This window comes from Mustela lutreola, chromosome 4 (genome assembly GCF_030435805.1).
Source record: "Mustela lutreola isolate mMusLut2 chromosome 4, mMusLut2.pri, whole genome shotgun sequence".
NCBI lineage: Eukaryota > Metazoa > Chordata > Mammalia > Carnivora > Mustelidae > Mustela > Mustela lutreola.
Genome location: NC_081293.1, coordinates 156,295,490 through 156,309,841, shown reverse-complemented (window position 1 = coordinate 156,309,841; position 14,352 = coordinate 156,295,490). Strand labels below are relative to the sequence as shown.

General features: G+C 38.0%; 1 protein-coding gene across 3 annotated transcripts in view; it reads right to left on the bottom strand.

The window, feature by feature from the left end:
• The window catches only part of ZNRF2 (zinc and ring finger 2), a 394,136-nt gene that overhangs the window by 367,379 nt on the left and 12,405 nt on the right, over positions 1–14,352 (bottom strand). The gene's annotated exons all lie outside the window — the stretch shown is intronic.

Genomic DNA, 14,352 nt, shown 5'->3' with positions numbered 1-14,352 from the left:
AGTCATAAGTAGAAATACTAGAGAAGTAATGTTTCTTAGTGTTAACTGATCATCTATAACACTGCCTAAGAATTAAATCTCACACACACACACACACACACACAACACATGCAAGCATGTCCATGTTATTAAAAGGAACAGAAAAAGTGTATTCCTTCTTGTTACAAGAAACTCAAGAAATGAAACTAATGGCTTTCAAGACAAGTAAATTCTGTATGGTTGTTATAAATAAAGATTTTTCAAGGATACTTTCAAATAACATTGTTTTTAAAACTCAGAAAAATTTACATAAATACAGTCTACATTATTTAGTAAAAGCTAAAAGGCGTATCTTCCTTTAAGCTTAAGATTTTTTTTTAGAACACTTTAGTAGAACTAGTATAAATAGTTTCCCCTTCCCTAAGAACATATTAACATTTCATACAAGAGAATGGCAAGCCCAAAACTTCAGAAAATAAGTACATGTACAAAGATGAAAGGCAATTGGAATCTCGAACAGCAAAATGTTATTTATACCCAATGGTATTCTGGTAGATATTTAACAACTGCTCTCCAGAAGAGTAAAAATCCTGACTTGCAGTATTTACTGATTTCCAAGGCATTAAACTATGACTGATTTCAAGTTTCCAAAGCATCATCCTTGAACACAGAATGGGGAAGAGTAACAACATACTGTTACATACTGTTTCCCACCATCCAGATACAATAGATGTCAATAACCTCAAGAATACAAATAGTAAAACGTAATAAAAAAAAAAGTGAAGTGATGAGTTTTGAGAATCTACTAATTATATTTTAAATATAGTTTAACTGTAAGTTATATAATTCTAACAATGGTTGCCAAAATCCTGGGTCTGGTTTCACTGTATCACTGACCTACAGTTCCCTTTTTAATTTGTCTAGTCCTTTATTTCTCATTTTCCTATTACCCTTTTTTCTTTGGTGGATTAACCAGAAAGAATTTTGTAATATTTTAATCAATCTCTCAATCATTTCTTCCAGGCCTAAGGGAATGTCCCCCAAGTCCACTTTTCCTACGGTTCAGTTAAGCATGCCCCCCCCTTCCCTAAACGTGAGAGGCTGGTAACATTCATTCCTATTTTTCACCAGTCACCACAGAAAAATAAAAGCAATGGCCTGCATTGCTGCCAACATACTTCCCCAATTTACAGCACAATTTACATTTCTACCAGTATCATTTACAGCCCACGTCACCTGCAATGGTATGTTATTACCTTCCTTTCTGCCAATCTGACCAGCATAAAGTGCTATCGTATTACTACTTCAGTGTGCATTTCCCTAGAAAGCAGCCTGTCAGAATCTACTGAATTCAGTAATACAGAATGCTGTTCCAGGAATATAGTAGAATAGTACTTAGATCAACCCTCCTAATAGAAACAACTCCAAATCTACCATTTTTTTTTTAATCATAAAAACATTAATGAGCTGGCAAGAAAAGCTACAAATTCTCAGGCCAGAAAATGAGAGACAGCGGGAAACCCAAAACAGTAAAGCGAACAACAGTACCAGGTTTTTGCCCTGAACTAGGATGCCCTCAATGGGCTATGGCTTCGCCATTAGAAGCAGCTCTCCTCACCACCACCCTCAGGCAACTTCAAGGAAAATCCACTGAACCCTGACTTTGGGAGGGGAAGGAGTGGAAAAATCACCACTGAAAATTTGGAAACACAAGTAGAGCTCTTGCTGTGTTGTCTTGAATTTGTAATTCCAAGGTGGTCTAAAACCCTTAAACTGGCATTCCCACACTCCATCCACCCTGTGTCAGAATCACCTAGTGGCCTATTTAAACATAGAATGCTCCTGCTCCACCCCCTTCTAAGGTCATAGTCAGTGGGCCCAATAATGTGTGTAACTAGTTCCCAGGCAATGGCGATGCCAGAGCCAAAGCTGACACTGATGGCCTGGAAACACACTTCAGGACGACCAATGTGGAATGATGCTCATGCCATCAAGCTCCCAGAGAAAAGCAAACATTTTAGGACAAGGGTGGCAACACAGAAAAGGCAGGATTCATAGTGCTGGGACAAATGGGTGTCCATATGGGTAATCAAAAATTGGCTCCTTAAACTTATACACAAAAATCAATTCCTGGAGGATTGAAGTCCTAATACATGACATACATATATATACACATGCATACATGAAGAAGAGTATGACAAAGTAATCAAGGAAGACTTGTAAACATAAAGTGTGCTCCTCTGGGATAAAATTCTATGGGGGAAGTTGAACAGAAACAGGATTCCAAGATGCAGAAGAACAATACAAAATTTCTAACATTTATAGACTAGCCTGTTCATGGATGTTTTAAAAGATACCAGCAAATCTGGGCACCTGGGTGACTCAGTGAGTTAAGTGTCTGCCTTTGGATCAGGTCATGATCCCAGAGTTCTAGGATCAAGTCCTGCATCAGGCTCCCTGCTCAGCTTCCCCCTCTACCTCTCACCCCACTGTTGCATGGGTGCTCTCTCTCTCTCTCTCTCTTTAAAAAAGAAAAAAAAAAGATACTAGCAAATCTCAAAACACCATTTTATATTTATAGTCTACTGGATATATTTAAAAGAGCAATATACCCCATGTTTATAGCAGTATTATCTGTAACAGCCAAACTACGGAAATAGCCCAAGAGTCTGGCATACCTGTGTAATACGTGTGTGTGTGTGTAATACACACACACTAAAATGGAATATTACTCAGCCACCAAAAAGAAATTTTGCCATTTACAATGACATGGATAGAGATAGAGAGTTATTATCCTAAGAAAAATAAGTCAGAGAAAGTCAAGAGTGCCATTAAGATTTCAATCATGTGGAATTTAAGAAACAAAACAGGAGAGGCAAACCAAGAAACAGTTTTTTTTACTATAAAGAACAAGCTGGCAGTTACGGGGTGGGGGTGACTTTAAGTGATGGGGATTAAGGACAGCACTTGTGATAGGAGCACAGGGTGTTGTATAATACAGTAATTTAACACTTTCATATACTGTACACCTAAAACTATATTAACACTGTGTGTTAACAAGCTGGAATTAAAATAAAGGCTTAAAAAAACACCTACAATGAGCACCTCACACCTGTCAAAATGGCTAAAATCAAACACACAAATAAGTGTAGGCAAAGATGTGGAGAAAAAGGAACCCTTGTGCACTGTTGATGAGAAAGCTAACTGGTGCGGCCACTGTGGAAAACAGTATGAGACGTCTCAAAAAGTTAAAAATAACATTACCATATGATCCAATAATTCTACTACTGGGTATTTGCCCAAAGAATACAAAAACACTAATCTGAAAAGATATTTATACCCCTATGTTTACTGCAGCATTATTTAAAATAGTCAAATTATGGAAGCAGCTCAGGTATCCACTGATAATGAATAAAGAAGCCATTGTATGTATATAGACAATGAAATATTAGTCATCTGAAAGGATGAGATCCTGCCCTTTGCAACAGCATGGATGGATCTAGAGGGTATCATGCTAAGTGAAATAAACCAATTAGAGAAAGGCAAATACCAAGATTTCACCCATATGTGGAATTTTAAGAAACAAAGGGGAGACAGCTGGGTAGTTCAGTCAGTCAAGCAGCCAATGCTTGCTTGGTTTTTGGCTCAGGTCCCGGTCTCAGGGCAGTCGTGGGATGGAGCCCTGCCTCAGGCTTCCTGCTCAGTGCAGAGTCTGCTTCCGATTCTTTCTCCCTCCCTTCCACCCTACCCTGCTCAAGCTTGCTGTCTCTCAAAAGGATTAAATCTTAAAAACAAAGAAACAAGGGGAAAAAAACAGACAGGCAAAAATATAGACTCGTAAGTATAGACAACAAACTGATGGTTCCCAGAGGGAGGTGTGGGATGGCAGGAATGAGTACAACAGGTGAAGGGATTAAGAGTATACTCATTGTCCCGGTGCCCAGATGGCTCAGTGGGTTAAAGCCTCTGCCTTCAGCTCAGGTCATGATCCCAGGGTCCTGGGGTCAAGCCCCGCATCAGGTTCTCTGCTCCGTGGAGATCCTGCTTCCTCCTCTCTCTCTCTGCCTGCCTCCCTGCCTACTTGTGATCTCTGTCTGTCAAATAAATAAATAAAATCGTTAAAAAAAAAAAATGGCTTGATAGGCCATGATAGGAATATTGGACAAATTCAGCTATTTTTATTGATGGTCAGTTCTTGCTACTACAAATGAAAGTAAAAATCCTCGTTTGTCTATTCTTTGTATACTGGCAGCATTATAGCTAAGATAAATTACCAAGTGAGGATTGCTGGATCAGAGGGTTAATTCTTAAAAATTGTTTTTGTTACGGAATACATTTTACATACAGAAAAAAGTATATAAAACACATGCAAACATCTTAGAGACTAGTAAGTTCAGACTGGTCAGTTTACAAAATAGAGAATAAATCACATACTACACAAGGAAAACTTTTCCCAAGGTATACGCTACTACTGGGGCTTCTTAATAGCAATGTTCATACAAATCACCCAGACTTTTTAAAATGCAGAATCTGTTTCCATAAATCTGGGGTGGGGCCTGAAGTCGTTTCTAAGAAGCTCCTAAGTGAAGTTTAATACCTCGGGTCCAGAAACTGAACTTTGATTAGGAAGATGGTAAGCACCTGGAGTGCACTAGGCCCTGTATTAGGCACTTTTGCAAATACTGTATCATTTAATCTTTATTACAACCTTCTGAAGCAACTTTCTGAGGCAGGTTTAATCATCTTCATCTATTTAAAAAAAAAAATCCTCTCCATCTATATATGACTAAACAGAAGTTCACAGGGCCACAGAACTGATGACAGAGGGAAATAATGCCCCTTAGTTATTTTATTAATGAAACCCCCCACCCTCGGAGGCTCTTTCTGTGCTGAGCACAATTATTTCCAGCTCTTAAGATACCTTCTTCAGCAGAAAAACATCAATATCATAATCAGTTCTGAGTTTGTATCTCAAGGCAAAATGGAATCACAAAGCCCATAACAAAAGAGAGCACAAGGTATGGTTCCTCAGCCAAGATCGTCAGCAACACCTGGAAACTTGTTTAAAAAAGTGCCAATTTTCATGCCTCATCCCAAACTTACCTGAATCAAAAACTCTGGGGGTGGGAGTGATTCTCATGCCTACTAAATTGTAAGAGCCACAGATCATCAATAAAGGATTACTGGTGGGGGCACCTGGGTGGCTCAGTGTTAAGCCTCTGCCTTCTGCTCAGGTCAGGATCTCACAGTCCTGGGACTAGGCCAGGCATCAGGCTTTACCTCAGCAGGAGCCGGCTTCCCACCCCACCCTCCCACACCTCTCTGCCTGCCTCTCTGCCTACTTGTGATCTGTCAAATAAGTAAATAAAAAAATCTTTGAAAAAAAAAAAAGGATTACTGGGGGGGGGGGGGGCAAAAAACAAAGAAGAGGTTAATATGAAATTAATTTGGGAAATGAGGAATTAAAATGAGTTACTCTGGATTTCTTTACTACAGAACCTTAATACGTTACAAACTTGCCTGTCTACAAACTCTCCCTTCCAGGAGAATCTTAGGAGAGCAGTGTTCAATAGGATTAAACTGCCCATGATGTCCAAAGTTGGTTTTGCTTCCCGGGGCCGGAGGGCTAATGGCATATACTCAGAGTCAGACGAACTTGAGTGTGAATCTGAGCTCTGGAATTATGAGTAATGGCAGCACAGGAATTATAATTGTAGCCATGATGATGATATCACTACCAGTTCCTTTGTTTACAGAAATTACGTGTTATAACTGTACATACACAAGAAAACAGAAAGCAGTATTCCTACTTGCCAGAGATAGCCAACTTTTAGTAAATGGATGAATACCTCCTGGTCTTTTTTCTTCATTACACATTTATACACTCATTTGGTAACAAAATCACTGAAACTAATCCCTGTCACTTTTATAATCATTTGGTTCCAAGCTATCTCTCCCACTAGACTCTGTGCTTCTTGGGACAAAACTGTTTTTCAACTTTGCATTCCCAGTACCAGAAAGTCCACGTAGCCCACTGCACAGGCATTAAATATTTAATGACCAAGTAAAACAACAAAGAAAAAAATCAGACTATATATGATGATAAGAAAACAAGTTTCCACCAAACTCAATTTTAATGTCCGTTAAAACACAAAAGAATGTCTAGGCTTTGTTGTGCAGTCTTTGCTTATAAAGTCCACTATTGCATTTTCATATATAGTATAAGAAATATTCTTCTCTAGTCCCTGCTATATATATAAAACACTTTTTTAAATGTTTTAAGACATTAAGTATGTGCATAGAAAGCAAAAGCAAGATGGGATAGTAGTTAATTTGGTACCCAACAGATCTCAACTTTTTGTGGAGAATGCTTGTCAAATTTCCCAAATTCCTCTATAGCTCCTGACTCTCGAAGTAAAATGGCTTTCAGAACACCAAGGAAATGATGCTGAGAGCTCAAGTTCACCACCACCTCTGAAAAAAGTGGAAAGACTTTCTTCTCTGAACAAGCAACAGCAGGCACCTTTCTCCAAATACCATTATGACTCCCTTTAGTGGATTATCCTACAAAAGGACACTCTCTCTAGGCAGCTGACCTAATCATTTGTTCTTATACAGTCATTTTAATTACCTTTTTGGAATCTGTAATAATGGAATTTGCCTGTCCTAGTATATTCAAATCAAAAACATAGACATGTTTTTTTTAATTTAAAATCCTTATTATTCTGTAGTTTATCTTGGAAACTGAAGTCCATGAAACATAAAACTACTTTTATTCACTTCTAAGTAGAATTTGTTCTACTACCCATGAGTCTTCCAAAATATTTAATATATCAAAAGCAAATGCAGCTGTGTCCCAGACTGCTTTTAGCAATTTTTACTAGCTTTTTAAAACCACTCTTCCTCAAGGTGGCACATACACATACATATGTATATGTGTACACACACACACACACACACACACACGGACTATTACTCAGCCATATAAAAGGAGAGTTTGCCATTTGCAACATGGACAGACTTGGGTATAATGCTAAGTCAGGTGGAAAAGGCAAACACCATATGGCTTCTTTTATACGTGGAATCTAAAAACACAAATGAACCAGACTTTCAAATGCAGAGAGTTGGTGGCTGCCAAAGGGAAGGTCGATAGGGGGATGAGTGAATAGATAAGGGGATTAAAAGGTACCAACTTCCAGTTATAAAGTCGTGGTGAGGCGCCTGGTTGGCTCTGTCTGGAGAACATGTGACTCGTGATGTCAGGGTCATAATTTGAGTCCCACAAAGGGGGCAGAATTTACTTTAAAATAAAAAATAAAGTCATGGGGATGAAAAGTACAACACAGGGTATATAGTCAACAATACTGTAATGGTGTTGTAGAGTAACAGATGATGACTATATTCATCATGGTGAGCACTGAATAATGTACACAATTGTTGAATCATTATGGGATACAACTGAAACTAATACAACACCGGATGTTAATTATACTTAAATAAATAAATGAGCCAAACTCATAGAAACAGAAAGGACTCCCAGGACTGTGTGGTAAAGGAATGAGATGCTAGTCAAGGTATGTTTTAGGGAATTTAATGTACAGCTTGGTGGCCACTGTTAATAGTCCTGTATCACAGACTTGAAATTTGTGAAGACAGTACATCCAAAATGTTCTCTTGAAACATCTGGGTGGCTCAGGAGGTTAAGTGTCTGCCTTCAGCTCAGATCATGATACCGGGGTCCTGGGATCCAGTCCCACACTGGGCTCCCTCTGCCTGTCACTCCCCCTGCTTGTGCTCACTCTCCCTCTCTCTCTCTCTCTGAGACAAAATCTTTTTTAAAAAAGTTCTCGGGGTGCCTGGGTGGCTCAGTGGGTTAAAGCCTCTGCTTTCAGCTCAGGTCATGATCTCAGGGTCTTGGGATTGAGCCCCACATCAGGCTGCCTGCTCAGCAGGGAGTCTTGCTTCCCCCTCCTCTCTGCCTGCCTCTCTGCCTACTTGTGATCTCTGCCAAATAAACAAACAAAATCTTAGTGGGGAAAAAAAGTTCTCTCCACAAAAAAAAAAAAAAAAAAAAAAGGTGTGTGTGATGAAAATGTCAACTTTATTTTGATAATCAATTTGTAATACATGTGTATCAAATTATCACACTGTACACAAAGTTACACAATGTTGTATTTAAATATATATATATATATATACACACTCCTTCTTATAATTACTAAAGGACTCCCAGCTGAGGTTTTGCCATTCTTGTCACCTTTCTCAATCCATGCAGCTCAATACAAAGGGCTAGAACAGAGGAACAGACCCTTCTCCTCACCTGTCTCAGCTTTGGTTAATCTTGGTTTCAGAAACTTGGTATAAGACTATCTCTCACTGTCTCACTGTCATAAGAGCCATTCCTTTTCTAATTCCTCTTGCATAAAGGCTAGAATTTCTTTCAGGCCCAGCTGTTATTTTGGATACAGGTAAATTGTACACAGAACTTAGTATGATTCCTGACTCATTTACTTCTTAGACTTTCATGAAAACAAAAACATGTTACAGGCAAAAAGAAAGTTATGACTGGCCATTTGCCTACTTAATTTTTTAAAAAGATTTAGACTCAACCAAAAACATAATGAAGTACCAACTCTTGAGTTTTTGTTGAACCACTTATCTATCTTCCATGGACATGTAAAATTTCCCTCATACTTGCAAATATTGATCCTAAAAATAAAGTTCTTTGAATTTTGTCCTTCTCCTGATAATTGGCAATTTGCAAATAAATCAACCACTATATCCCACTTTGCTATAGTGAATACTACCTAAAACATTAAGTATCATCTAAAAACTTTCCTAGATAATTTAAAATTAAAGAACAGACAAAGTAGGAATAACTTTTAGCATTAGCTTTTAAATTAAGTTTATCTTGGGACACCTGGGTGGCTCAGTGGGTTAAGCCACTGCCTTCAGCTCAGGTCATGACCTCAGGGTCCTAGGATGGAGTCTCGCATCGGGCTCTCTGCTCAGCAGGAAGCCTGCTTCCCTCTCTCTCTCTCTGCCTGCCTCTCCGACTACTTGTGATTTCTCTCTGTCAAATAAATAAATAAAATCTTTAAAAAAAAAATAAATTAAGTTTATCTTGTATCTAAGATATTCACACAATCACACCTTCTACCATGTATCTATCATTAACACTGTATATTCTTCATTTCAATGTGCATATTATAGTGTTGTACAGTAATCCCAGACAGAGTGGCATGAAGGGACAGAGCAGAGAAATGGGAGCAGCAAGAAAAAATTTCATTAATCCTTCCAGTGTCTCTCATTTCTAACTTACTTTACAATTACCCCAAACATGAAAGGGTACATGTTGTAGGACTCCATTTATATGAGGTTCAAGAAAGGGCAAAACTAATGATAATATAAACAGGTAATCTAAACAGCCTTTTGGAAGTAGGGTGGGAATGATTGTAAAGGAGCATAAGAGAACATCTGGGGTGAAGAAAATGTTCTCTATTTTGATAGTTATATTACACAGTGTATTGTCAAATGTAATTGTCAAAAGTCCTTAAACTGTACACTTAGGATCTGTGCATTCCAATGTATGCAAATTAATCCTAAATTTTTAAAAGGGGAATAAAGTAGTTCCTTTCCACAAAGCGGTCAGTTCTCGATAAGAAAATCAGAGAAGGCTCAGGAAAAAAAATTAAAATTAAAAAAATTAGAAAAGAATGTGATGGGTTACCCTGCTTGATGAAAACAGGTTCCGTGTCTGTTACATTCACTACTGAACAGCACCTAGCATGTGGCAGAAGCTTAATACTTTGTTTTACAAGTTAAATCTCAAATATAAGAACTACACAAAAATATTAAAGAACTTTAGCAAAAAAAAAAAAAAAATTAACTAGACATGAAAAAAAATTTGTAGACCAATGGTTAATTTAATTCTTGAGAATCTGATAAAAACCATGAATTATTCCTCCAAAACATTTTACATTAACCACAAAATTTTGTATATCATTTCAAAAGCTTTATAGACTACCTGAAGTTTATCCTATGAACTCAATGACCAAGACTGTAAGTAAAGAACATCCTTCTATAACTAGACTTTAATATTTAATATGTATAAAAATGACAACTCTGCTTTGAATTAAATTTAAGAGACTATATAATGTTATCACTGCATTTTTTTCCTTTTATTTTTCCAATTCTACCAGTTCATTCATTTATATTGTTTCACAGATTTGTGAAGCATTCATTTAACTGTATTTTTAAAAAATAATTTTTTTTAAAGTAAACTCTACCCCCCCCCCCAATGTGGGGCTTGAACTCATGGCTCTGATATCAAGAGTCCCATGCTATACAGACTGAGCCAACCAGAGACCCCAGAAAAAGAACTAACTTTCTTTCAGATACAACAGCCAACACAGAACATTTCCTCTATTTTTTTCCAGTTTCATATCATTTTTTTCCTCTCATAATGATAACTCATTATGAAAGCAAAAATACTTCCTTTTCCTTAAACAATGAGGATACTGAAGAGTTTTCATGGTGTGGTGGGCAGAATAATGAATAGCCCTCAACTTGTCTACAGCCTATCCCCTGGAAGCACGTTAGGTTACATAGCAAAATCGAATTAAGGTTGCTAGTCACTGATCTTAAAATAGAGAGATTATCCTAGATTACCTGAGTAGGCCCAACTCAATCATAAGGGTCCTTAAAATGTGGAAGTGAGGCAGAAAAGTTAAAACCAAAGAGAGGTCAGTGTGAGAAAACTTGGGCCAATGTTGCCCCTCCCTGTGAACACAGAGGAAGGGGTACAGTTGGTCTCTGGATGCTAGAAATAGACAAGGAAACGGGTTTTCCCTCAGAGCCTCCAGACGCAGCCTATAAACACCTTGGTATCAGCCCCTTGAGAGCCATCTTTGTACCTCTGACCTCCTAACTATACTACATTTGCCCTGTACTCTGTTACAACATCCATAGGACTAAAACACACGGAGAAATGGGGGCGGGGGGGGGGGGGGGAGGACACTGATGTGATTCAGATTCATAATGATTTATATAGCTAAAAGCCAAATTCTTTAACATATCAGAGGCTTAGTTTTCTCATTTATAAAATGAAGATTAGGTTCTCTGTGTATTGCCAAGTGTTACCTGATAATACAGAGTATCTAACTATGCTTTTATAAACTATAAAATATCTACAGATATGAACTAGTAATATTATCACACAAGTTAACATTCATGCTGGGATATTAAGATAGAATTAATAAATATACGTATATAACTAAGAGTTCTATAAACAAGGCTTCATTGATATTTACTGAAACTATGTATTTCTGAGAGTTTTAGGCCAAAAAAATTAATATTTAAGTTTTTAAGAAATCACTTCAATGATTTTAAATAATCTCTATTTAAATTTTAAATAAGCTCTGTAAGAATAAGAAATTTTAAATAAGCCCTATGCCCAATGTGGGGTCTGAACTCAAAACCCTAAGATCAAGAGTCACACTCTAGGGCGCCTGGGTGGCTCAGTCGGTTACTCGTCTGCTTTCGGCCCAGGTCATAATCCCAGGGTCCTGGGATAGAGGCCCACATCAGTCTCCCTGCTCTGAGGGGAGTCTGCTTCTCCTTCTGCACCCCCCCACTCACACACTCTGTCAAATTAAAAAAAAAAAAAAAAAAAACCATTAAAAAAAAAAAAAAAGAGTCACACTCTACATACTGAGCCAGCCAGGAGGCCCTGCAGTGGTAAATTTTATTTATTTATTTATTTATTTATTTAAAGATTTATTTATTTATTCGACAGACAGAGATCACAAGTAGACAGAGAGGCAGTCAGAGAGAGGAGGAAGCTGGCTCCCTGCCGAGCAGAGAGCCCGTATGCGGGACTCAATCCCAGGACCCTGAGATCATGACCTGAGCCGAAGGCAGCGGTTTAACCCACTGAGCCACCCAGGCGCCCCAGTGGTAAATTTTAAATATAAGAATTAAATCTTCTATTATATACTTCTGTATTCCATGAAGAACACATCATATAGGGGTGCCTGGGTGGCTCAGTGAGTTAAGCCTCTGCCTTCAGCTCAGGTCATGATCTTAGGGTTCTGGAATCAAGTCCCACATCTGGCTCTCTGCTAGGCAGGGAGCCTGCTTCCCTCCTCTCTCTCTCTCTCTCTGCCTGCCTCTCTGCCTACTTGCGATTTCTGTCAAAAAAATAAAATCTTAAAAAAAAAAAATCATATAGCAATTTATAAAGCTACTAAACATATAATAAGTCATTATAACAGATAATTTAATATCTATAAAATTATGTCACTTGGGAGTTATGGTCAATTTTAAACCATCTTTAATAAAATGGAAGAGAAATGATCTGGATAAATACCATTCACAGAATTTTTTTTAAATTAGTTATTACCTTTGGACTTCTCACACCATACTTCCACAACAAATACTCTCTTCTTTGTCCCATTCTTCATTACTCTGAAAGAGTTCAAATGTTCCCCCCAAAATGGGACAGACACAAATGGGGGCTTACATAATTTAAATCCCTCTGAAACTAGATCCAATATATCTGAAACAGCTAAAAATCACCTTAAAAAATCTTGCCATTAATAAAGGTCTTTTTTTTTTTTTTTTTAAGATTTTTACTTATTCATTTGACAGAGAGAGACCGCAAGCAAGGGCAGTGCCAGGCAGAGGAAGAGGGAGAAGCAGGCTCCCCTCTAAGCAGGGAGAGCCAGATGTGGGGCTCGATTCCATAACCCTGGGATCATGTGAGCCATAGGCAGACACTTGACTGAGCTACCCAGGTGCCCCAAAGGCCCTTCTTCATTTATAGGAAACAAAATACTTTTACATAGCATTTTAATAATTTAACTTCGTAACTCTATACCATTGGAACTGACACAATAAATCTAATTCATAAAAATTTAATCTTTTAAGTCAATAACCTGGGGGAAAATATTTAAAACCTATAAACCAAAGACTAATCTGCAGAATATATAATGAACTACAAATCAATATAAAGTAGGTAACATAACAAAAAAAAAATGGACAAAGTCAAGGAGTAGGAAATTCAAAAAAGAAATACATACAGCTAATAATAAACACCTGAAAAGATGCTTATTTTCACCAGCAATCAGGAAATGCATATAAAAAAAACTTTTTTTTTTGAAGATTTTATTTATTTGACACAGAGAGAGAAATAGAGCAAGCACAAGCAAGCAGAACAGCAGGCAGAGAGGGGGGAGAAGTAGGCTCCCTACCAAGCTGGAAGCCCAATGTAGGGCTTGATCCCAGGACTCCACAATCATGACCTGAGCTGAAGGAAGCTCTTAACCAACTGAGCCACCCAGACACCCTGCAAATCAAAATTTTTCAACAAGTGAAATGTAGGAAAAGGTAACATCTAACAGCAGCTAAGTTATGGAAAATTTAGTATTGTCATATAATGGTGCAAAATAATTAGTAGTGCCTCTGAGGGGGGATATCTATTAAAATCAGTCATCTATTCAATTTCCATTAAAAATTAAAGTGTGTATACCATTCAACTAGAAAATTCTACTTCTAGGTATCTGTTGTATAATAAAGAATCTGTCTGGTCTTTGTTCCTGGGTTCCTGGCACAGAGCTTCTAAAACCCTGGAATTTCCTGAGTGATAAGAATGTCTTCACTATTCATGAGCCCCCTGGGATCCCATGTGACTTTATGCTGCTAAGACAATTCAGAATAGAGGCTAGTCACCAGAAAGACCAACCCTCAGAGTAAAGGCTTGAAGGGTGATGAGCCAGGCCAACAACCTCTAGGGAGTAGAGGAGTGAGTGACTGAGTCCAACCATATAGCCAGTTTTTAACCAACCATATCGACATAATAAAACCCAAATAAAAAGTCTGGACACCTAGGCTTTGGGAATCTTTCTAATTCGTGGTGAACACACTGTTGCATCAGGAGGGTGACACAGCCCGATTCCATGAGAAGGCAGGAAAGCACAGTGTTCAGGATCCTCTCAGATTGCAAACTATGTCTCTTCATTTGACTGATCCTCATTTATATCCTTTATTATAAAACTATAATCCCAAGTATACCATTATCTTGAGTCCTATGAGTTATTCTAGTGAATTATCAAACCTGAGAAGTCATGGGACCTCCCCTCCCACCCCCATTACTCCAAATTTGTAGTCCTTTGATTAGTACAAGAGGCCTGGGAACCCCAAAATGTAGCTGAAGCTGAAATGAGGGCAGTCTTCTCAGGACACTGCCATTAAATTTGTGGAGTCTGACACTAATTCCAGATGTTTGGAGTCCTAATAGTACCTCCCTGAGAACAATCTGTACATATGCACATATTGATAAAGTTGTTTTTTACAATACTGGAGAAGTGTAAA